A 23,940-nucleotide genomic window follows, 5' to 3' on the forward strand; every position below is an offset into this window, starting at 1 on the left:
GAAGCAAAGAAAAAAGTAACTTTTGTATTCATATTCTACTTTCCACCTTAACCCCTTTAAGATATTTATTGAGATTTATCAAAGTACTATTTATCAATAATTTAGATCAATTTCTATAATAGCAAATATCATAGGATCAAAAAATACACATGTTTTCTCTAAAAGAGAATTGACATAGAAAAAACTAGATTAATATTTCATTTGCTACAAATAATTCTTGATTCAACAATGTTTCAGTGTGATCAACATTTGATTTTTCTAGGCTTGGCATGGTGGCACACAATTCCAGCACTTGGGAAGCTCAGGCAGGAGAACACTGAAGGCTTTTGAGGCAGTTAGCCCTGTCTCAAAAAAAAAGTCTTTCATTGAAATTTGTTTGTGCTTTTGTTACTTGTGGGAAGCTAATAGTGTCAAATCTTTGCATTTCTGAATCTGCTAGGATTCAATGAGAGGAAAAGATCGGGGAGAAGATTCAGGACTACAGACTTTTCTGCCATAAACCTTTATAGCTATTTAATTTCTCTTCATGGATAAAATGGAACAGTGACACCTTAACATCTGGCAAACCTTAATAAAGCAAAAGGCTCTAAGGAAAGCTAAGGTGAGGGACGAAGTGTAGCGCCTGGCACATGGAAATGTTTTGTTTCACCCTGACCCAGTGTTAAACAGTGTGATCTGCTGTCACATTTGAGGAGCTGCTTGACAAGCAGCTGCCTTCCACAAGGCATATCATGACAGTTTGGTGGCAGCACATCCTATCGACCCCATTCTCTCTTCCTGTTTTGAAATATCCTCACTTGCTCACCGGTTCCCACATAGCCAACTGAAGAGGGCTAAATATACTTAACCACAAGGGAACCCCACCTTCCCTGAATGCTTACCCATCTGTATTTCTTTTTATTTGTTCATAAAATCAACAAATAAGTCTTCTAGCCCATTTGTACACTTGCTGGAATGAATGATGTCAGTTGAGTTCTTTTGATACATTTATGAATAAGTAGCCTATGCCAATTCTGTCCCACACTGAAGTTTTATCCTTGACGCATTGTACCCTAGGATCCTTTAGTCCTAGATCTGGGTATAGGGCATTCTAGGACTTTATCCTTTAAACCAAAAAAGCTCTAAATCAAATCCATTTGCCTGATATTGTATACTACATGTGTACCACATGTTAAAGACTGTCAGCTATCATTAGTATATTGAAGACTTTGACGAAAAAGTTTATTTCAGCTGATGTATGCCAGAATTCTTCTACATCACTTTTTCTCACTTTTTGCTATAAGGCTTCCATAAACCAATTAGCAGCACATTTATTTTGACATCATTCTTACATGGTTTAATAATACAACAAGAAGGGTACTAACTACCCAGTTAGAATAACAGTATAGATGAAGGCAGCTTATAAGGAAAGGAAAAGATAAGGGATACAGTAAAATATGGTGGAATGCCTAGGGGGTTCTTGGGAAGAAATGGTATACTGGACAGAATTGCATAAGCCTTTTAAGTGGAAACCCAGTTAGGCTAGGGACACTGAACAGAAACAATTGAGATTTCAGTTATTTTCATCCAGCAGAAGTTGAGTCCTTTGATCTAATTTTTCTTCTGAACCAGTTTTTTGGTCATTCTTTATGCTGATCTGAGGGCAAATTTCAAACTAGATCTTTAATACTGTACAGCTTTGAAGAGCACTTAAGCTTATAAAAGAAATAAATGGATACATTGCAGAGTCGAGCTAAACAGTTGATTTATTGACACTTTTTCAAAACTACTCTAGGTTATTTTTTGTGGCATGTGTCCAAATGGAATAGCACCAAAGTATTTATATAGGCTCCAGTTTCAACACTATTCCAATATCTGGCCATGAAGTACTTTTTATGGCATATAGCCTTTCTTTCTGAACCAACATCTGGTCATCTGTTAGGTGAAAATTGATCAGCATTTGAGTACTTGAAGAGGTATATGGGTACCGACCAACGGACTTGCTGCAGGTAAAAGACTTGGCAGTGACTCTGCGTCGCTCTACTTCAGGCAAATTTAGGAGACCAAGTAGTTCCCATGTGAAGTGAGTACAAGCAAGAATCTTGCTATATTTATCAGAATTCTCCAGTAAAAACCACAATAAATAGGATATAAATATAGCTCTATCTATACTCATGTACATATACATATACCCCTGAAGGGATGAATTCATTACAAGAGCTTGGTCATACCATTATGGAGGATAGGGAGTTCCATAATCTGCTATCTGCAGGCCAGAAGAATCAAAATGCTGGTGGTACAGTCCAGCCCAAACATGAAATTCTGAGCAAAAGATGTGCCAGTCTCCATGATCAGAAGGTGGATGTCCCAACTCAAGCAGAGACCAAATTTACTCATTTTCTGCCTTTTGTTCTAACCAGGGACTCTGAGGATTGGAAGTAGATCTTCTTTCCTAGTCAACAGGTTCAGAACCAATGCCTTCTAGAAATACCCTCACAGAGACACTCAAAAATGATGTTTTACTGGCTACCTTGATATCCTTTAGCCCAGTTATGTTGACACATAAAATTAACCAACACATTCGCCATGTTGCCTATATGCACAATGTCTTGCACAGTAAAGATGACCACATTCTTCCCTTCAAGGTTACTTCACACTTAATATAGTTCTTCTCCACCAAAAGGTACCACCTAGAGGGAAAATGGAAAGTGAAATCCACGTCAGTTTCTTCTTGTGAAGGCATGTGTCCATAGAGTTGCACATGATCAAATCAGTCAATTTTTCAAAATATACAAAAGGTATCATACAATTAAATAGAAACTCCATTCATTTATTCGTCACTCAGTCAATCAATCAAAGTTGCCTGAATACCTAGTTAGTGAAAGACACTGCTTTAGGTATTATAGGAGGTAAAAGAATACAGTCTAGAGATACTGAATGTACAAATGAATGTAAGTTTTAAAAGAGCAATAGAAACACAAAGGAAATACTAGGAACAGTGTCAGACTCTGGGCCCTATCTCTCAATTGCTTCTGGGAGCCCTTTTATTGCCTCTGTTTCTTGATTTCTGTTCCTTTCTAGGCTTGAACATAAGTGCAAGTCTCTTCCTCAGCATTTGATCGTCTCCTCCTCTTTCTCATGGACACTCATGCTGGAGATGAGGAGGCTGGTCTCACTTTACCCTTTCTTGTGGCCTCTTCTGTATCTATAGCCTGCTTATAGGTTGTTTTTCATACCTCGGTCCTGCAATAGAGGCTTTCCACTGTCCCATGACCTAGACCAGTCACCCTGCAAATGACAAGACAGTATTTTTACTTTCTGGGTCAAAGTATCTCCATTGCAACTGATTAACTCTTTGATTGTAGGCAGAAGCAAGCTGTCTTTTAAAAAACTCTATTTGCAGTCACAAAAATTCAAGGTTTTATGTAATTTTGTACATATTTTGAAAGGTTATTTCTTTGATTTTTTTAACTATTTGGAAAAGCAAAGAACAGAAGCCTACACTGTGGGTCATGTGGAAATAGACAACAGGCTGGGTTTGGCCCATGGTTTGCTGGCCTTGGCCTAGAGGATATGTAGGACAGAGAGCAGTCACAATCCATAGGGAAGCAGGTCAAGCAGTGAGAGGAGGAAAGGTAAAGGATAGTGGGTAAGAAGTAATTTTTAAACCTGCTGAGAGTTGAATCTTAGTAGGCTCTTGCTCAGGGGTATAGAGGTTTCATGCATGCAAAACTGATATGCTTAAACAGTCAAGCTTCCTATTAGTCCTCTTCTCATCAAATCATTTCCAAGTTTGTGCAGCAAAGAATACTAGCAGTTAACCAAAACTCTTTTCAGTTGCTATTGATTAAGAGAGTAGGGTAACAGGGTAACTTTACAGGCTTCCTTATAACTAGCTGTGGCCATGTAATTAGTTGTCCCAATGCCCAAACAGATGAGTTACTTTCAAGAACACCATCAGCTTCTTCTGTGCTTATCTTCTTGCTTCCACTAAGTCAGCACTAACAGTGAAGCCCCAGTAGACAACAATGCCGCAAGATTGACATGGCTCTTATCCCTCAAGGACATCAGGAGAGCTTACTGGAAGAGCTTACTCACTGACTGGGGGAATCTAATCTACCTGAAACTTTTGTAAGAGAGCAAAATACATTTCTCTTGCATTTGAGTAATTATGGTACAGAGTCAGTCCTCTGCATCCATGGGCTTCACAGCCATAGGATCAACCAATGGCAGACAAAACTAGTCTTAAATATGGTGTCTGTACTGAACAGGCAAAGTCTCCCTCACAGTCATCATTTTCCTTGCCTACATAGTATAACAACTTTACACAGTGTTTCCATTGCAGTAGGTATTTTAAATAATCAGGAAATGATTAAAGAAATGGGAGGACATACATGGGTTATATGCAAATAAACCAGGGTACACAAGGAACTTGAGAATGCACGGATAATAGTAAAAATGAAACAAAAATTCCTTGGGGATATCATGGACAACTGTGTGTGTGTCTTTGTGTGCATGTTTGTATGAAATCATAAATTATGTATATGTGTCTTTGTTACTGCATCTAGTGCTGCATGCTACACTAATCAATACAGTCATCAACAGTGAAGTCACGTCTTCTAGCATTGTTTCAGTACTTGATCCATAGCTGTAAAACTCTGATAAACTAAAAGAAAACATCTTTACCATTTTATATCCTCCCATATTCCACTGAGTTTCTTTTCTCTTTTCTCCTAAATGTGGTTAACACTGCCGTCATGATAACATTTACTGTCTACGTTTGCTGCATTATACTAATGCTTTTTAATCTTATATAAATAATATTCTTGGAATAATATTTTATTTCTTTCTCGCTAAAATTCAACTAAAATTTATGCTTATTCAGCTGACCAGTTAAACTAAACCATGCCATGGTGTAAATGACTGCAAGTGGTTTATGGTATGACTATTAGTCACTGAATATAAACTACGTATTCATATTTTTAAAGGGAAATTTATGGCTTACCATAAAAAACAAATCAAAGATCTTTTTACATCAGTGAAAGTTTCAAAAATCTCCGTTTTAGGACACTTGATAGAGATGACTGCCTCCTACCTGAATAGAATGAATACAATCACACGAGGAAGGAAAGATCTGTAATATTTTCAAAGTACCCGAAGAATGAAAATCCAAATATTAACTTTCATTATCATTAAGTTTTTATTGCTCCAAAATTTCTATTCTAAACCTAACTCTTCCAGTCCTCATTTTCATAGACGTGGTAAATTTTAGATTTTGAAAGGATTTGGATATCAACTTGTCCAAGTTTCCCCTTCACAGAAAAGTATGTCACCACTGTTGATAATATAATCTTTGACATAGTCAGAGAATTATACCCCATCTTCTTTTTACCAGGTGAAAAGGTCTCAATTCCTATAGGAATTGTTTTGCAAATAGATTTAATCTATTAATCTTTTTTCATTTTTCCCTGAGTTGTTCACTCTTTCTCAAGTTACAAGGTTCAAAAAGGGACATGAGATTCTAAATAAAGACATTACCACCAAAGCCAGCCAGGCCTATCTATAGACAAAGTTGAAAGCTGCCAGCCTGGTTTGATTTGAGATACAGAATAGCTCCCAGTTCTCTTTTGCAACCCCACTCACCCAGCTCAAAATAGCTGCCCTATCTTGCCTGCCAGCACTGACTTTTCCCATCACTGGAAATATTTGGGAAAGGGGCAGAGCAAAAATGATCCAATATTTCTTAAGAAACTGTACTCAGTTATATGCAAGGTACATGTGTCATTTAAATTAGATAAGAATCTTACAACACTACTAGGGCATATAGCATAAAGAGAGTAATTGATATTCAGTAAAAGATAGGAAAAGAAGCATTGTAGTCAAACAGATCCAATCTAGCTACAACATTTACTGGCTGTGAGATCTCAGCTAATATCCTTTCAAAGATTTGGATTTTTAACCTAAATAATTTATTGTATTTATGGGAGACAATGTTGTGATGAAAAAACAGATAATCTATGAGCATAGTTCAGTGCCTGCCTCCTGCCTAAAAAGTTCACAGTATGTATAATCCACGTTATTATTATCCCATTTTAAAGATAAGTAAATTGAGAGTCAAAGAAGTTACCTTTGTGTTTACATTCTCACTGTTTCCAAAGGGTTTCTCACAACTTTATGTGAGTTGCCTAAGAGGAGCAACACAAAGCTTTTCTCACCACAATATTTTAGTATTGCACTTTGGAACTATGCATGCAATACCTAAGACAGTGTAAGTAAAAGTTCAAACTGGCAAACTCTCAGGGTTGGAGAGAATAAGTCTGTCTTACTTTCTCAACACTAGGACACAATACCTGGCACTCACAATTTAAAGAAAGATTTATTTTGGCTCACATTTTGTAGAGGCTTCAGTCCATAGTTGGCTGGCATGGTGGGGGGGCCTGGCAGAGGCTAGGCAATAGGAAGCAGAGAGAGACCACCAGAGAAGGAGGGTGATGCACTCTTCCAGGCCGTGCCTTTGGGCTCTGCCTCCTCCAGCCAGCCTTCACCTCCTAACATCATAGTTATTTATAAGCTCATCAGTGTGCTAATCCCCTGATGAGTATCACACTTTTGATCTAATTGCTTCCTCAGATCTCCACTTATTCTACATGAAACTTTGGGGCACATCTAGTTATAAATCATAACAGAAGCAGAGGCCATTTCCAAGAAAACATGGCTCAGAAAGAGGGCAACGGCTAGACTGCCCAGTGCTGCTTTCCATGAAAGCTGTGCATCAAATGAGGATAGGCAGCGTTGAAAGCAGATATCATCTAAATGGTCACAGCTCTAAGAGAGGTTCACAGTAAGACCTGGCCTTACTTTTGGAAAGACCTTATGTTTTCAAATGACACTTGAGAAAAAGAGCCAAGAAAGTCAGGTCTGTGGTCAAGAAAGAAGAAGATAAAAAGAAGTATGAGGTGATTTTCTCTATTCAGTTTCTCAGTGATAGCATTTAAGCTGGTGTCTGCATTTGGAGTTGATATTTATTTCATCCTCTGCAGTGTAAATTATACAGTTACACAAACTTAGCAACAAAGTTCCTGACTTGAAAGTGGAGCCTGCAGGATTCAGATCCTGCTTCTTCTTCCCTTCGTGTGATTTTGTGTAAGTTACTCCATTCTGGGTGTCCCAGTTACCTCATCCATACACAAGGCCATAGGAGTGCTTATCTGATGGGAACGAAGACTCAGAATTAAAGTACAGCAGCAGGAGGCATTCAAAAGGTTCTTCTCTCATTTAATCCCCCAAACCAGTCTAAAAACTGATACCAAAGATAGTTCTGTGGCTTGGCTAACATTTCCTCGGCTAATAGAAGGAACAGGCCCCAAAGGGAGAATTTATGGCCCCAAATCTAGTCTTGTCCCTTGTCATGGGGTTTCTCTTACCTGAAAAGCCGACAGAAAAATCTCAGGCACCTTCTGAATAATGTGAACTGCCCTTTATTGATTTATAGGCAAGAGTGGAATGTAGGGTTTTGTCTTCAGTCAATAGTTAAATGGCCAGCTGCATATTGCCAGACATTGTCATTAACAAAAAAGTAAAATAAAATAAAATTTAAAAAGTATCAACCTGCTTGATTATTATGCAGAAAAGAATGAATGCAATAAATAGAAACAGAAAATATGCAGCACCCTAATTTTTTTCTTAAATTGCGATGGACAAGTGACTTGTTGAACTACAAATGGTACAGCAGTTACTTATGTTAAGTTACCAAAGAATTACCATGCTCTCTTTTTATGCTTACTACCAAATAGTAAGAATAGACAGATGGTAGACAGGCCCTAAGATAATAGGTTCTGTCTGATGCACCACTATGAAATTTTTGACTAGTCATTATACAGCTAAGGAAGTGGATAGGAGAGCACAGAATGAATAAAAGGAACAAGCATAGATCTATACAAATAGGTTAGCCACTAGCTTATTTGTGAAAAAAATCTGTCTTTCAAATTATATATAAGGCAGTTGAAAAAATGTTTCTGTTGCTCCTTATTTCTAAGTGAATTAAAATTTTTACCTCTGTTTATGGATGTGTGGATCCACTTGTTAGGCTTCAATCAATAATGTGTTCACTGCTCATGCTATTGGGGATAGCTCAACAAATGTATACTTCAAGAGGCTCTGATCACCCCGTAGCCACACTGAGTTGTTTTAAGATGCATCTGGAGCAAAACTCTGGACAGATTAGATCAGAGTTCAGGAAATGCCAACTTACCATTTTCATAGGTCAAACTTACTTATATCAGTCATTTCTTGTGGCTCTATTGCATACATTACTTCTGGGATGGATCCTGGGTTGAGATCAATCCTGCTGAAAATGCAGATGGTTTCCCAAATTATAGATTCTAGTGATTAGGAAAAAGAAGTTCTGGTGCGAGAAACAGGATGTATTAGTATACGATAACAATTAAATATAATTGGGAAACATCCATGAGAGATGGAGAGGTTTAATAATCAAAGAATTCCTTCAAATCACACAAAAGCTGATTCTCAGTGTAATTTTGAATGTTTGCTTGTATGTTAAAATTTCCTGTTTTTCCCCTACAACTTTAGTGAACATATGATGTGAATGACAATGGTGTAGTCTGAATATGAGAATTCTAACTTTTTCAAATGCTTTAGACTTATAATCCCTACAGAAAGGGAAAAAATAACATCAGATGAGTTAAAGCATATCTCAACTGACCAAATGTAATGGTCAAATTTAAGTTTTCTCTGAAACCTAAATGTTCATATGGGGTCAAACGATTCATTGAAGATTATATTCCTCTCTCATTCCTACTTGGTACTGGGCTTTTAAAAAAGAGAGACAGGCAATCAGAAGTATTCAAAGGGAGTGGAGAGTTTTCTGAAGGAATCTTCTTCATATGATTTAAAATCATAGCAAATTTGATCTTTTCTTATCACTCAGCAAAGTGAAAGGAATGGGTTCAGTCAAAACCCAGCCTTTTAGATAAAGGGACTCCTAGAAACAGTTGTTCTCTCATACATGGAGATGGCTCCATTTTGAAAAGTTCCACCAAAATAACTTAGCACAAGCTTGGGCTTTGATTGATTGCTGACACCCAGTTAATGCAACCATGGCTCTGCATCTGCCTAATATCTCAGCCCACTTCTAGAATACTCTCAGTGAGAAACTCTTGCTCAGAGTGGGATCCAGTACATGACAACAAGACTGCAGGTGCTAGCGAAAGTGATGACCTCAATAAATGGAGAATAAGAGTTACAGATTTTGTAATAGACAGAGCAGGCATTTCCAGCTACCATAACAGCCTCTTAAATGACAGATCATGGCGTTTATGATCATGTCTGACCCAAAAAAATAAAGCTAACCAAACTGGGGTTTCCTAAGGGCCATAGGCCCAGAACATCAGCCAGTGTCAACATGAGACCAGTAAGTGTGATGGCCACAGGCATGAACAGGAATAAGTGCATCTAGTGTCTAACAAGAACCCACTGCCATGGGTTTGCTTAATGCCCAAACCTCATATCTTCTTAATTTTCATAGAGCCTTGAAATAATAGGTTTACAAAGTCATAAATCACTTTTCTCAAGTTAGAGGTTGCTCAGGGCAATTTCTACATGAATTGTGAGTGAAGAACATTCTAGAACTTTTCAACCAAAAAATATGTGGACAGAAATTCATGATTCAAAAAAAAAAAAACTGGTCCCCTCCATTTTTGATACATTCAATTGTATTGTATTTATGCGTGCATGTCAGTCTCCCCCACAAGGAGATTATTAAAAACAGGAACAACGTCTTACACATTTTTACATCTCCACACCTACAGTACAGACTAACACATATGGAAAATCAGTGTGCATTTATTAAATGAATGGATGCATGACATTACATTCATTACAGCAGTGATGAAAAAATATTGTACCTTGACATTAAATACTACATGTTATTTCCTTTTTCTTCAAAGATATGGAAGGCTATGACTTCGCATAAGATATATGATACATACTGATTAAAGCTTAAAATTTACACTTGGTACCAAATATATAGAGAATGAGGAAAAATGCAAAAAGGAAAGAAAAATCACTCTTCCCAAGATACGCCCATCCATGAATTTAAAAATTATCACATACTACAATAAATGCTTTTGGCTACTCCTATATGACTTTCTGCATTAAGAAGAGCATAACAATGATCTAAGGTTAAACAAGGTCCTCAAAACACCTAAAACAGTTCTTAGTAATATGTGTCTCAATAGGGTTCTGAGAGATTTATAAAAGAGATACAGTAAATTCTTACTTTCCATGCAATTCATTTTTAGATAATCAGAGATCTCTGAACATAGTAAACACTAATACTAAAGGGAACACAAAAGTATGACAAGAAGCCTACAGAATTCCTTAGTGTCCCAAAAGGTATGAGCCCAAAGAAAACTGCATAGTAGAATAAAGACATTGCTTCCAGTTTAGAAAGGTTAAAATAGACATGGGTAAAATTAAGGGGGGGAAATGTTAAAAACAATCTTGCAGAGTGATAAGCAAGTTGGATATTCAGATTTTATAGTTATGAAATTTCAGGAATGATAGCCAAGTGCAGATATGAGACTGCCAAGGAAATGTAATATCCAATAAAAGCAGAGAAAAGAAAAGCAGATACAATATTTTATTTTGTCTCTCCATATTGAGACTTGTAGAATTTTAAAAAGCACATTGGAAGAAACATATTTTTGTTTTCTTAATTACATAAATTTGAGAACTCTCAATCACATTCGGCAATATCTGAAGAAGTCTTTTCCATTAGTAAAATCTATAATAGAAATTTAGGATTCCACCTGGCACACCAAAAGTGTGTGCAGTGCTATCCAGCCTATGGAAGCTTTGGCACTTCACTGGGAGACTGGTAAGACCCCCGCCCTGCCTCTCACACACTGGAGGATGCACTAAGGTGTCCCTCTGGGCCTATCCAGGCTCTACCCAGTGATTGCTGAGCTGCCCGCATTCTGCCTGGCAGCCCTAGCCAGTCCAGTAAAATGCTTTAGCATTTCTGGTAAGGCTAGTAAGACCCTGCCCCACCTCCCACATCACTGGTGGACATACCCAGACATCTCTCTGGGCCTATCTGGGCCCCACCCAGTGACTCCCAGCTGACCACAGCTGCTGATCTTTGGCCTGGCAACCTGAAAGTGGGCACAGTACTCTCCAGCACATGGGAAAGCCTTGGTACTTCACTCCTAGACTGGTAAGGCCCTGTCTGGCAAAACCAAGGAGCTGGAACCATCTGATAAGGTCTGTCTAAAGACCTCCACTCAACTAGGGAAACTCCTTGCAATAGGAACAAATAGTCTCAACCCAAGAAACAACTGAGACTTTGCATTCGGCTTCCTTAAGGGAATATAGCAAAATGATAAGACAAAAGAGCAAAATACAATCTCAAACCTCCAGCCCATCCCAAGCAAGCCAAGGAGACATGGACATAGAACAAAATGTAAGCCATACACCTGAAACTGCTAAAATGATAGCAACTGAAGTAAGGAAACAACTCTGTGAAGCTATAAAAGAACTCAGCTTAGAAATAATGTCCCAGGTGAAAGAAGCAATGATATAATGAAAGAAGTGCTGAATACATCTAAAGAAGACAATGGAAAAAGTTAGAGAAACAATGTAAAAATACAGAAACATTAAATGAACAATCTAAGAAACAAACAGAATGCATGAAACAGATTCAGAGAGATATACAGGAAATCAAATATTGCATTGAAAGTTGAGAAAATTTCCTCAATAAAAGTGAAGATAGACTTTCAGACCTTGAAAACAAGATAGCAGCTAGTGAACAGGAAAGGAAAGATCTTTAAAAAAAAAAAAACAAAGAATCAGGAAATAACAGTTCAACAGATCAAGATGAGGCAAAGAAAAACAACATAAGATTGATAGGTATAAATGAAAAAGAAGGGGACAACACAAATGATATCAAGAGATTTACAGAAGTAAAACTGAAAATATCCCAAACATGAGATTGGAAACTAACATACAAATTAGTGAAGCATATAGAACTCCAAATAGCCATAACCAAAATAAAACTATATCCAGACATATAATAATCAATATCCCAGATATTCAACATAAGAACAGAATATTAAAAAGCTGTTAGAAGAGACAGATCACCTATAAAGGAAAGCCTATTAGAATTACAGCAGACTTCTCTACACAAACAATGAAGTCAAGAAGAGCATGGAGTGAAGTATTCAGATCCTAAAGGAAAACAACTTCCAACCCAGACTAATGCACCCTGGAAAAACTGTCCTTCAAACTTGATGGAGAAGTAAAATGCTTCTGTAGCAAAAAACAGCTGAAAAACTTCATAATCACCAAACCAACCCTGCGAAAAATGTTGAAAGACATTCTACATATACACAAGAAACAAACAAACAAAAAAAAAAAACACTAAACAAGGCAAATAATTAAACAGACTGGACAGGTAAAGAATCAACAGCAGAGCTGGGGATTTAGCTCAGTGGCATAAGTGCAAGGTCATGAGTTCAAACCCTGGTACAAAGGAAAAAAAAAAAAAGAATCAACAGCAGAAAGATAACGTCAGGGGCTGGGGATTTAGCTCAGTGGCATAAGTGCCTGCCTTGCAAGCAGGCAGTTGTGAGTTCAATCCCTGGTACCAATAAAAAGGAAAAAGACAAAAAGAAAAGAAAAGAAAAGAAAGATAACGTCAAAAATAAACCAATATATGTCAGTTATAACCATTAATTTAAATGGCCTCAATTCACCAGTTAAAAGAAACAGACTTGCAGAATGGATCAAGAAACAACATTCAAGTATATGCCTTATACAAGAAACCCATCTAACCCAAAAGGAAACTCATAGATTGAAAGTTAAAGGATGGAAAACAATACTCTATGCAACAGGAACTCACCCCCCTAAAAAAAAAAAAAAAAAGCAAGTGTAGCTATTCTGTTTGTAGACAATGTGAACCTCAAACCAAGAATAATACAAAGAGATAAAGAAGGTCACTACATACTAATTACGGGAAAACTTCTAGAGGAAGACATAACAATCTTAAATATATATGCACAAAATTTGGGAGCACCCAGCTATACAAAACAAATATTAACAGAAATGAAAAAGAAAACAAGCAACAACATAATTATAATGGGAGACCTTAACATGCCATTGACACAAAGAGACAGATCAACTAGACAGAAAATCAGCAAAGGAAATAAGACAACTGAATCACACCTGTGAACAAATGGACTTGGTGGACATATACAGAGTGTTCCACCTATCAACATCAGAATATATATTATTCTCAGCAACACGTGAAATTTCTCTAAAATAGATCATATAATAGCCCAGAAAACATACTTAAGTAAATGCAAAAGAATCAAAATTATCCCATGCATGTAATCAGATCATAGTGCCATAAACTAGAAATTAATGACAAAAGAAACTGCAGAAACACATGGAAATTTAATAGTACACTCCTGTGCAATCAGTGGGTCACAGAAGAAATTAAACAATACCTACAAGCAAGAAATTAAACAATATCTACCAGCAAATGAAAATATAAATACAACTTACAAGAACCTGTTTAATGCAATGAAAGCAGTCCTCAGAGGAAAATTTATTGCAGTGAATTCCCACATTGGGAAAACAGAATGAATACAAATTAACAACCTGATGCTACACCTCAAACATATAGAAAAAGAAGAGTAAGTCAAGCCCAAAGCCCAAGAAGGGAGGAAATTATAAAGATCAATGCAACAGAGATTAAGTAAAGCAGAAATCAATGCAATAGAGATTAAGTAAACAATACAATGAATCAAAGAGTTGGTTCTTGGAAAGAATAAAGAAAGTTGATAAGCCCCTAGTCAATCTTATTTTTAAAAGGAAAGAAACAACTCAAATTCATGCAATAAGGAATAAAAAGGGTGAAATCACTACAGATGTGGAAATACAGAGATCATCAATACCTATTTTGAAAATCTCTACTCTCATAGTCTTGATAACAGAAGAAATAGATACATTCCTAGAAACATATGAATTATTAAAGCTAGATTAAGAAAATGTAAAACTGCTGAATAGTCCAATTTCAATTAATGACATTGAAAATGTAATTAAAACCTTACCAACAAATAAAAGCCCAGGTCCTGATGGATTCACTGAAGAAACTCAAAGAAGACAATGCTGACATTCCTCAAACTCTTCAATGAAATTAAAAGGGAAACTATTCTCCCTAATTCATTTGGGGAAGCAAGTATTACTCTAATACCAAAACCAACCAACCAAAAAAGAAAACTACAGGCCAATCTCCCTAGTAAACATAGATGCAAAATTTCTCAATAAAATATTGGTAAACAATGCAGCAAATCAAGATTATACACCATGATCAAGTGGGATTCATCCCAGGAATGCAGGGATGATTCAACATACACAAATTAATAAATGTAACCCATCCATATCAATAGAGCCCAAAATAAGAATCACACGATCATTTCTATAGATGCAGAAAAAGCTTTTGATGTGGTCCAACACTCATTATGGTAAGAACTTTACAGAAAATTGGAATAGATGGTCTTTACCTCAATTTGATAAAAGCCATCTATGACAAACCAACAGCCAGCATCTTATTGAATGGCCAAAAACTGAAAGCCTTTACTCTAAAATTAGGAAAAAGACAAGGATGTCCATTATCACCACTCCTATTCAATATAGTGCAGGAAATACTAGCCAGAGCAATTAGACAAGAGAGAGAAATAAAAGGAGTGAGAATAGGAAAAGAAGAAGTCAAATTATCATTATTTGCAAATGGCATGATACTCTACATAGAAGACTCACAAAACTCCATTGAAAGACTCCAGGTATAACAAATAAATTCAGTAATATAGCTAGGTACAAAGTCACCACTCAAAAATCAATAGCATTCCTATACACTAACAACAAAATCACTTAGAGAGAAATAAGAGAGGCCACACCTTTTACAATAGAATAAAAAAAATGAAATACTTAGGAATCAATCTAACAAAAGAAGTAAAAGACCTATTCAGGGAAAATTATAATATCCTAAAAAAGAAATTGAAGAGGATCACAGAAAATAGTAAGACATTGCCTGTTCATCAACAGGAAGAACAAATTTTGTGAAAATTGTCATTCTCCCAAAATTGTTATATAGATGTAATGCAATCCCCATCAAAATATCACTAGTATAACTCACAGACCTAGAGAAATCACTCCTAAAATTCATCTGGAACCAGAAAAGACCTGGAATAGCAAAGGCAATTCTAAGCAACAAAGGCAAGGCAGGAGGCATCAATTCCTGACTTGAAGTTATACTATCAAGCTCCTGTAATAAAATCAGCATGGTACTAGAATAAAAACAGACCCAAAGATCAACGGAATAGATTAGAAGATACAACTACAACTACAAACATACTCAGGCAACTTATCTTTGATAGTAGGGCCAAATATGTTCACTGGAAGAACAATAGTCTCTTTAATAAATGGTGCTGGACAAACTGGTTCTCCATATGCCAAAAACTAAAACTAGACCCATACCTATTACCATGTACTATGCTAAAGTCAAAATGGATGAAAGATCTAAATATTAAAATAGAAACACTGAATCTGCTGAAAGACAAAGCAGGTAGAAGTCTTGAAGACTTCTGATAGGGTTAGTTAGAGAATTCATAAACAAAAATCAAACTGCACGGGAAATACTTCCCAGAGTCAATAACTGAGATCTCATCTTATTAAAATTATCATTTGCATGTCAAAATAAATATCCTACAGAGTAAAAAGGAAATCCCTGAATTTTGAAAAAATCTTAGTCAACAGTTCCTTTGACAAAGTATTTCTGTCTAGAACATATAAAGAATTTTTAAAAATCAGACCCCCAAAATTCAAAGACCCAATCCAAAAATGAGCATCTGAGATGAATAAACAGTTCTCAGATGAACAAATACAAATGGAAAATAAATATATGAAAAAAATGTTCAGCATCATTAGTCATTAGAGAAATGCAAATTAAAACCACTCTGAGATTCCATCTCACTCCAGAAAGAATGGTCAAGACAAAAAAAAAAAAAAACTACCAACAACAAATGCTGGAGAGGCTGTGGGGAAAAAGGAACTCTCCTGCACTGTTGGTGGAAATGGAGACTGGTGCAACCACTGTGGAAATTAGTCTGGAGACTTTTCAAAAAGCTAGGATTGGAAGTCCCATTTCACTCAGCTATTATACTTGTAGGCATATTCCCAGAAAAACTGAAAGCATCATATGACAGTGATATGTGTGTACCCATGTTTATAGCTGCACAATTTGTAGTAGCCAGATCTTGGAAACAACCAAAGTGTCCATCAACTGAGGAATGGATAAAAAAGATGTGGTATTTTATACAATGGAGTATTATTCAGCTATAAAGAATGATCACTTTGAGATATTTATATAAGTAAGTGGATGCAACTTGAGTCCATAATCATTAGTGAAATAAACTCACAATAGTAAATACTGTATTGTCTCCTAGTGTAAGAAAGGGTAAGAGTACATCAGATACAAAATCCTCAGTAAATACAGTTAAAGAGTAAGAATCGTCTCAGGGAAAAGGAGGAAAAAGAAAAAGGAAGAGAAAAGAAAAAAATCTGAATTTGTATAAACATACCTAGGATAGCTAAGATGATTGTGCTACAAATTCTACAAGTTCGTAGAACAAAGAAGTTAATATTCATAGGATTGGAAGAATTTTGTTTGTGTCAGGTGACCTGAGGAACTCTTAAAGATCCCTACATAAAATATCAACCTTAGTTCTATTCCTACCACCGTGTTTTGAAGCCTATATCATTATTGTTTTGGGCTCTTTGCTATAGTTACTTATTAGTCTTTTTTGTTTCTTATTTTCCTAGTAATCTGTTTTGCTTTGTTTTCCCTCTAATGCAGAAAGGATAAGTATACATTAGAGGCTTATACATGCCTAGAACTTCTCCTAAACAATGTATGAAAATTGATTACATTATGTGTGATGAAATGAACAGCTACTTCAAAGAAAAATAGACATTATAGTATCCATTGCTGATTCCATATCATCATGCTGTGAAATCCAGAATGCTTCTGTTCTTTGTCCACAGTGGTTTTAGTCTGTTTTGTGTTGTTTAATTTCACCCTACCCGAGGGTATGGACAGCTATTTTGAAGAGAACCAAAGACATTATGGCTGCCCTTGTTAATTTTCATATTGTCTTGTTTTGAAGGCCTGTATTGCCATCATTACTCTGTTTTATACTATTTGGTTTTGTGTGAATTCATTGTGTGTGAAGATATAAACAACTATTTAGGAGAAAACAAGAGATACTCTGGTAGCCACTGTAGTTCTCCTGTTGTCTTGCTTTGAAATCTGTGTCACTTACATTGTTTTCTTCTGATCTGCTTTGTTCTGTTTTGTTATGTTTCACTTTACCCTTAAAAAAAAAAAAAAGAAAAAAGAAATTTAGAAGGAAAGCTTTAAATGTCTGGTAAGTTTGTAGATACAGAAAAAAAGATCAGTTTATCTCTGTACAAAAATACAATATTTCTATGATGGATTAAACATATAAACCAAATATCATAGATGACATGTTCATATTTCTATACTTGTTAACCTTTTCATTTTGAAATAAAACTGTAGATAATTCTAGTTGTTCTGCTTCTTCCATTTAATATTTAATAAAGTCAATAAATAGTTTGTAGGCCTGAGTTTCCAAACACATAATTATCAGGTCTATGTGGACATGAATTAGTAGAGATTGATTGCTTTATTATTTATATCAAAAATACCAACCAAACATGTTACAAATGGTGGCCATAGATTTAGAACAAATTTCAGCAAGGTCCCCTTAATCAAGCCTGACTATATTATTTGTGCAAAATATAAAATTGAAACATAATTTTATAACAAATGAACTGAGGTTCACACTATTTATTATCAATAGTATCAATAGAAAAATTTAAAAATTTATCAGTTAATGTAGTTTAAATCAAAAGAAATGTCAATATGTCTATCTTTAAGGAAGTATTAACAATATATAAGTAAATGAGACTAGATCAGCTTATGAGTAATTCTCCTTATTTCTAAGAAAATTAACTTGATAAATCTGCTGGTAAATGGTAGTAGAACCTGGTAACAATAACAACACAAGTAAGAACAGGAAAGTAAAAGAATAAAAATAAGAATAAGACAAGAAAACCCTTAAGAGATTATGATTTATAGTACTGAAATTTTGTTAATAGAAAACTAGGCCATACTCTTCCTTGACTATTTTTTTCTATTTTTGAACACTTTTTGTATAACATCAAAAAGATTTAAACCTCTTGACTCATTCGCAATAAAAAGTAATTTTGTAATATTGTCATTCCTCTTTCATAATAAAAAAAAAACTCTCCTATGATGATTGTTCTGAATGTTAAATCCAGGCAACCTGTGCATACAAAATTGGTTTCAGCATTAACACAGTTATTATACAAACATATTAGATTTACATTTTTATTGGTAACACCAGGCAAAAAGCTTTGCACATCTTTTTATTTAAAACATTCTCCATTCTAAAAACAAGGCTAGGTAGCATTTAAATCCAGTATTATTAGTGATATAAGGCATTCGTTCTTGCTTTCTGTAATTCTTGTTCTGTGTTGTGGAATAAACGTTAGTAATGTCTTTATCTTGACAAGGCTGAATTCAAATGAAAAAATTTCTAGCTATATTTTAATTAGAGACTTCTAAATGAAGCTGGAAATATTTTCAGTAATATATTTCAAAGATTTCTTATTTTTATTTTTTAAAAATAACTTAAAGCTTCACAACATTCTTAATAAATAGATTTCCCCCTCTTTGAGTCTGGACTATTGAAAACAATCTGAGATCTAGTCAAATGCCTAGAAACATAAAAATAAATTTTGGAGTGGATTAAAAACACTGTTCTCTCAAAATCTAAAGATCACCTTGCCTTTCTGATCATCTTCAGAAATAGAAGTAGGATTCAATAATAGATTAAATGAAATCTAAAGTCAGTGGTAAAGACTTAGTAAACTTTGGCTGAAAAAGAGAGGGAGTAGGAGGAAGATGAAAGAGGAAGTGAAAGAATGACAATAAAAATAACCACATTCCTTACAGAAATATTAAATGGTGCAGGCTTTGTGTAAAACAGTATAGCAGTTCCTAAAATGTTTAAGCAGATAACTACCATACAATTCAGTAATTACACTCCCCAGTATACACTCAACAGAACTAAACAGAGCTAAAAGCAAGGATTTAATAAAATATTTGTGCTCAAGTGTTCACAGGAGAATTAATTATAAAGGTCAAGATGTGGAAACCATCCAAAAGTTCATAATTAATTAAATGGGGCTGGTGAGAATAGTCCCAGCAGTCCAAAAGCACCAGCAGTATGGGTGGCAGTGTCCCAGCAGTGACATAACATTGTTTCCCAATGTTCCCAGTGACAGAACAGCATTACCTGCTGCAGAGCCAGCAGATAAAAAAATGCATTGCATACAATTTCCTAGTATTTGTTGGATTTTGTAATGTAACTATAGAATTTGCATCTATGGTTAAAGGTATTAAATTAATAATTATCACAATAGGTCAGGTGCTAGGTTGTACTTGATGTTATTGTTTTTGCTAGTTATACTGCTTTAATCAGGATGGTATACATGCTATAATCAGCTTTTCACTCTCATATGACAACACTGTGATTGCCTGGAGTAACAACCATCACCATAGTCTAGCACAAAAGGATGGAGTACAGAGCTAAAAAGATAGAAACCTCTCATCCTTAATAAATTGGGAAGGTAGATTCTTGAGATAGGCAAAAAGACCAAGAACCACTTACACCTAAAAGAGATCTCTGGGGAATAGACAATTTCTAAGCAAGCCATGATACTAGTGACAAAGCTATCTACCATAAGAAATCTACAAACACCAACTCAGAAAATAAAGCACATTAAAAGAAGAAAATAGAAAATGATAAGATGTAGGACCAAAATGCAACCCCAGACCTCCTGCCCACCCAGGACAAATTCAGAGCACAGTAAGATAGAAGAAATTGGAAGCCACACATTGAAACTTTCTGAAATGACAAAAGCAGAAGTTTTTAAACAAAACAATATGGTTATAGAGAAAATAATTCCCTAGGTTAAAAAAAATGATGGTTTAGATGAATGACATGCCCAATGAATCTAGACAAGACAAAGATTAAAAACAAAACAATAGAGAAGCTTAGCAACACAATGGAAACCATGAGGCCCAACATAGAAAAGAAATAGAAGATATGTGTTATGGGTTAAGAACTGGTGGTCAACTTAATGCCAGCTAGATTACATCAGCATGGCATTAAGTGAAGTTGCTCCACCTAAGGAAAGTTGTCAGGATAAATAGGTGGAGTAGAGGGGAGGTGTTGAGGGTTGAGGCATTAAGGAGGCATTGTAGGTTCTCCTATGAGTTGTTGTCTGAGCTGTTGGTTCTCCTGGAGAAGCTTTGGTCCTCACATTGAGCATTGCTTCCTGGCTCCAGAGGGGAAGACATGTGCTGCTTGTTCTCCAGGAAGAACTTGTCACACTGCTTCCTGGCACATACCCGACTTGTCGTCATACGTGCTTGTCGTCGGAGGAGCTTGGGGCCTCTGTGTCACTGAGACAGCTGTGGTGCCTTTCAGGATAGCCCTGGTCTTTGTTGTGAATGTGACTTCTCAGCTCCAGCATAGAACCCTCATCCCACTAGCACAGTTCCTTCATCCTGTTGGCATAGACTTTCTGGCTTCCATCTCTGACCCTTGGGTCTTCCCGGCACAAATCCATAAAAGAGACTGGCGTGATTCTTTCTTGTGGGCTCTGGGCCTCCAGTTGCCCAGTTGCCAATGGGAGGCATTGTCCTGAGCTCTGGGTTTTTAGCTGGACTCATGTGGAACATTGCTGTTGGGTTTAGGCTCTTGACTAAATAACCTAGGTCCTTGGGGTTGTGGATAGATTTCTTGCATTTTCCTGTGTTAACTCCTGGTGACCATTATAAAAATATTATAAACTTCATGTTTGAACCTAATTGTTCTCTGTGTACAACCCCTGACTACAACATTATGAAACAGATTTAAGCAGATATCCATGAAACGAAAAATTTCATTGAAAGTATACACAACAGATTGAATGAAGGCAAAGAATGAATATCAGATGTAGTAGGTGTGATTGCAATTAGTGACCACAAAAATAAATATATCTTTAAAATAGCAAGGGACCATGAAAAAAATCAACCCACCAGCTATAAAGATGACTCAAAGAAGAACAACCTAAGACTTACTTGAGTCAATGAAAAAGCCAGAGATGACAAGCACCGCAGAGAACCTCTTCACAGAAGTAATGGCAGAAAACTTTCCAAATATGGATAAAGATTTGACACACAAATAAGTGAGTCATATAAAATTCCAAACAGCCATGACCAAAATAAATCTATACCAAGGCATACAATAATCAAGATTCCAGAAATTCAGCACAAGAACAGAATATCAAAAGTGGCCAAAGAAAAGAAACAAATCACCTATAAAGGAAAACACTTTAGAATCACAACAGACTTCTCAACACAAACCCTCAAGTCAAGGAGAGATTGGATTGAAGTATTTTAAGCTCTAAAAGAAAACAAACTCCAACCCAGACTGAGTTAACCTGCAAAACTATTTTTCAGAATTAATAGAGAAATATAATTACTCTCATGCCAAAGAACAATTGAAGAATTTCATAACCACCAAATGGATTCTCCAAAAAGCTCTCCAATAGAAAGATGCCACCAAGCAGAGCAAGCAATTAAACAGAGGAGAAAGAAGGGTACCAACAACAGGAAAATCATACAACAAGATAAGCCAATATTTATCAGTTATAAGTATCAATACAAATGGCCTCAATCCACCAATCAAAAGAAACAGACTGGAAGAATGTATCAAGAAACAAGATCCAACAATATACTACATACAAGAAACACATATAACTAAAAACATTCATAGACTGAAAGTCAAAAGATGGAAAATAATACTCCATATGACAGGAACCCAGAACAAAAGTAGAGTTAGATATTTATTTGCAGATAATGTGAACTTCAAGCCATGATTGATCAAAAGAAAAAAAAAAAAAAAGATCACTACATACTTGTTAACTGAAAGCTCCAAAAAGAAAACATAACTTACATACATATATATATATATATATATATAACCATTAAGTCCATAAAATAAATATTAATGAAAATGAAACAACAAATAATTACTAACACATTTATATTGAGAGACCTCAATATCTCACTGTCACAAACAGACTGATCAACTAGACAAAAAGTCAACAAGAAAATCAGAACTAAACAAAACTTGAAAGTAAATGAACTTACTAGATGTCTACAGAGTGTCCCACCACCACAACATCCGAAGATACTTTCTTCTCAGTGGCACATGGGATGTTCTCCAAAATGGACCACATACTAGCACATAGAACACGGTAAAGTAAATGCAATGGAACTTAAATTATCCTATGCATATTATTTGATCATAGTGCAATAAAATTAAAAATCAAAGGCAAAAGAAACCATAAAAAATATATAAACACTTGGAAGTTGAATAAGACCCTCCCAAACAATCAATAGGTCATAGATTAAATTAAATAAGAAATTTAAAAATATCTACAATTAAGAATACAGACATAACAATTGGTACCTGTGAGATGCAATAAAAGCAGTCTTAACACAGAAATGTATAACAGTGAATTCTCACATCAAGAAAATAGAATGAACTCAAATAATCTAGTATTGAACCTCAAATTTCTAGAAAAATAAGAACAAATCAAAGTCAAAGCTTGTATGATGTCAGAAATTATAAATATAAGAGCAAAATTTAGTGTAATCAAGACTAAAAAACAGTACAAAGGATCAATGAATTGAAGATTTGGGTCTTTGAAAGACTAAATAAAACTGATAAACCTTAGCCAAACTCATCAAAAATAGGAAAGAAAAGACTCAAATTCATGCAATTAGGAATGAAAAAAGTGAAATCACAATGAATCCTATGGAGATCCAGAAGACTACCAATTCCTACTTGGAGAACCTGTATTCTAATAAGACAGAAACACAGAAGAAACGAGTAGATTCCTAGAGATACACAAATGGCCAAAACAGGATCTCATCCTATTAAAAGCTTTTGTATGGCTAAAGACAACACTAATAAAGCTAAAAGACTACCCACAGTGTGGGAAAAAGCTTTAGCCAGTGATCCCTCAGACAAAGGACTACTACCTAGAAATATAAGGAACTGAAATAAAAGACCCCCACATTTAAATACCCAATCAAAAAATGGGCCTTTGAGTAATATATAGTTCTCAGAGGAAGAAATCAAACAGCAAATAAATGTATAAAAAAATGTTCACCATCACTGATCATTTGAAATGCAAATTAAAACAAGGCTGAGATTCCACGTGACTCCAAAAAGAACGGCTTTTATAAAAAAAAAAAACAACTTTTTTTTTTTGGTCTTTTTCGCTTTTTGTCGGTACCAGGGATCGAACTCAACTGCCTGCTTACAAGGCAGGCGCTTATGCCCGCTGAGCTAAATCAGCAGCCCCCCCCCCCCCTCCAAAAAAAACAACTCTTAATAAATGCTGGCAGCACTGTGGGGGAAAAAGAAACTCTTCCCCATTGTTAGTGAGAGTGCACACTAGTAAAATTATTGTAGCAATAAGTGTGGAGATTCCTCAAAAAACTAGGATTGGAGGTCCTGTTTGATCCAGGAATTTCCCTGCTGGGTATCTTCCTAGAAGAATTAAAAAAAATCTTACCTCAGTGATACATGTGCACCCATTTTTATAGCCGCACAATTTGTACTAGCTAAATCTTGGAGACAACCCAAATGCCAAGGAATGAATAAAAAAGATGCGAGCACTCCAGCTACCTTTCCAGAGACCTTCTTGCCA

The 23,940-nt window shown here is 35.7% G+C and overlaps 1 long non-coding RNA gene across 1 annotated transcript; it reads right to left on the reverse strand.

The window, feature by feature from the left end:
- Positions 1 to 1,727: 1,727 nt before the first annotated feature.
- On the reverse strand, positions 1,728 to 6,939 carry LOC106028151 (uncharacterized). Its single transcript, XR_001201759.2, has 4 exons — positions 6,370 to 6,939; positions 4,985 to 5,074; positions 3,216 to 3,267; positions 1,728 to 2,669 (listed from the first exon to the last, which is right to left on the reverse strand). It is a non-coding gene; the product is annotated as an uncharacterized LOC106028151 (long non-coding RNA).
- Between the last annotated feature and the right edge of the window lie 17,001 nt (positions 6,940 to 23,940).

The sequence above is a fragment of the Cavia porcellus genome, unplaced genomic scaffold (assembly GCF_034190915.1).
Source record: "Cavia porcellus strain 051 isolate PalLab524CR breed Dunkin Hartley unplaced genomic scaffold, mCavPor4.1 scaffold_1, whole genome shotgun sequence".
Classification (NCBI taxonomy): domain Eukaryota; kingdom Metazoa; phylum Chordata; class Mammalia; order Rodentia; family Caviidae; genus Cavia; species Cavia porcellus.